At 42.4% G+C, this 2,413-nt stretch overlaps 1 non-coding gene across 1 annotated transcript; it reads left to right on the top strand.

The window, feature by feature from the left end:
- The first annotated feature begins 1,966 nt into the window (after positions 1 to 1,966).
- Positions 1,967 to 2,074, top strand: LOC112731127 (small nucleolar RNA R71). The gene has a single exon (XR_003166918.1). It is a non-coding gene; the product is annotated as a small nucleolar RNA R71 (small nucleolar RNA).
- Positions 2,075 to 2,413: the final 339 nt, after the last annotated feature.

Below are 2,413 nucleotides of genomic sequence, written 5' to 3'. Positions count from 1 at the left end.
TTCAGCGCCCAGAAGCTGCCCATTTTGGGCGTTCAGCGCCAGCACCATGCTCTGTTCTGGCGCTGAACGCCAGACAGATGCTCCTCCAAGGTGTAATTTTTTTCTTCTGCTGTTTTTTATTCCGTTTTCAAATTTTATATTTATTTTGTGACTCCACATGATCATGAACCTACAAAGACATATAACGAAGGAAAATATAGTTAGATAAATAAAAATTGGGTTGCCTCCCAACAAGCGCTTCTTTAATGTCAATAGCTTGACAGTGGGCTCTCATGGAGCCTTACAGATGTGCAGAGCTTTGTTGAGACTCTCCAACACCAAACTTAGAGTTTGGATATGGGAGTTCAACACCAAACTTAGAGTTTGGTTGTGGCCTCCCAACACCAAACTTAGAGTTTGACTATGGGGGCTCTGGTTGACTCTGCTTTGAGAGAAGCTTTTTCTGCTTCCTCTCCATGGTTGCAGAGGGAGATCCTTGAGTTTTAAACACAAGGGAGTTCTCATTCCATTGAAGGACTATTTCACCTCTGTCAACATCAATCACAGCTCTTGCTGTGGCCAGGAAAGGTCTTCCTAGGATGATGGATTCATCCTCTTCCTTTCCAGTATCCAGGACTATGAAATCAGCAGGGATGTAAAGGCCTTCAACCTTTACTAACACGTCCTCTACTTGTCCATAAGCCTGTTTTCTTGAACTGTCTGCCATCTCTAATGAGATTTTAGCAGCTTGCACCCCATAGATTCCCAGTTTCTCTATTATAGAGAGGGGCATGAGGTTTATTCCTGAACCAAGGTCACATAGAGCCTTAAAGGTTATGGTGCCTATGGTACAGGGTATTATGAACTTTCCAGGATCCTGTCTCTTCTGAGGCAATGTCAGTTTATCCAGATCACTTAGTTCATTGATGAACAAGGGAGGTTCAACTTCCCAAGCATCAATGCCAAATAATTTGGCATTCAGCTTCATGATTGCACCAAGAAACTTGGCAGTTTGCTCTTCAGTAACATCCTCATTCTCTTCATAAGAGGAATACTCATCAGAGCTCATGAAGGGCATAAGGAGGTTCAATGGAATCTCTATGGTCTCTAGATGAGCCTCAGAGTCCTTTGGTTCCTCAGAGGGAAGCTCCTTATTGATCACTGGACGTCCCAGGAGGTCTTCCTCTTTGGGATTCACGTCCTCTCCTCTCCTCACAGGTTCGGCCATGGTGCTTATGTCAATGGCCTTGCACTCTCCTTTTGGATTCTCTTCTGTATTGCTTGGGAGAGTACTAGGAGGGATTTCAGTGATCCTTTTACCCAACTGGCCCACTTGTGCTTCCAAATTTCTAATGGAAGACCTGGTTTCATTCATGAAACTCACAGTGGCCTTAGATAGATCAGAGACTAAGTTTTCCAAATTAGAAGTATTTTGTTCAGAGTTCTCTGTCTGTTGCTGAGTGGATGATGGAAAAGGTTTATTATTGCTAAACCTGTTTCTTCCACCCTTATTAAAGCCTTGTTGAGGCTTTTGATCCTTCCATGAGAAATTTGGATGATTTCTCCATGATGAGTTATAGGTGTTTCCATAAGGTTCACCTAAGTAATTTACCTCTGCTATTGCAGGGTTCTCAGGATCATAAGCTTCTTCTGCATAAGAAGCCTGTTGAGTACTGTTGGATGCAGCTTGCATTCCATGCAGACTCTGAGAGATCATATTGACTTGCTGAGTCAATATTTTATTCTAAGCCAATATGGCATTCAGAGTATCAACTTCAAGAACTCCCTTTTTCATAGGTGTCCCATTACTCACAGGATTCCTTTCAGAAGTGTACATGAACTGGTTATTAGCAACCATGTCAATGAGTTCTTGAGCTTCTGTAGGCGTTTTCTTTAGGTGAATGGATCCACCTGTAGAAGTGTCCAGTGACATCTTTGATAGCTCAGATAAACCATCATAGAATATATCCAGGATGGTCCATTCTGAAAGCATGTCATAAGGACACTTTTTGGTCAACTGTTTGTATCTTTCCCGAGCTTCATAGAGGGATTCACCTTCTTTCTGTCTGAAGGTTTGAACATCAGCTCTAAGCTTGCTTAGCTTTTGAAGAGGAAAGTACTTGGCTAAGAAAGCCGTGACCAGCTTATCCCAAGAGTTCAGGCTGTCTTTGGGTTGAGAATCCAACCATAATCTAGCTCTGTCTCTTACAGCAAAAGGGAAAAGCATGAGCCTGTAGACTTCAGGATCTACTCCATTAGTCTTAACAGTATCACATATCTGCAAGAATTCAGTTAAGAACTGAAAAGGATCTTCAGATGGAAGTCCATGAAACTTGCAGTTCTGCTGCATCAGAGAAACTAATTGAGGTTTCAGCTCAAAGTTGTTTGCTCCAATGGCAGGAATGGAGATGCTTCTTCCATGTAGATTGGAATT

Source organism: Arachis hypogaea, chromosome 12, assembly GCF_003086295.3.
Source record: "Arachis hypogaea cultivar Tifrunner chromosome 12, arahy.Tifrunner.gnm2.J5K5, whole genome shotgun sequence".
Classification (NCBI taxonomy): Eukaryota; Viridiplantae; Streptophyta; class Magnoliopsida; order Fabales; family Fabaceae; genus Arachis; species Arachis hypogaea.
The sequence above is the reverse complement of the archived record's forward strand: the minus strand, read 5'-3'. Positions and strand labels throughout refer to the sequence as shown.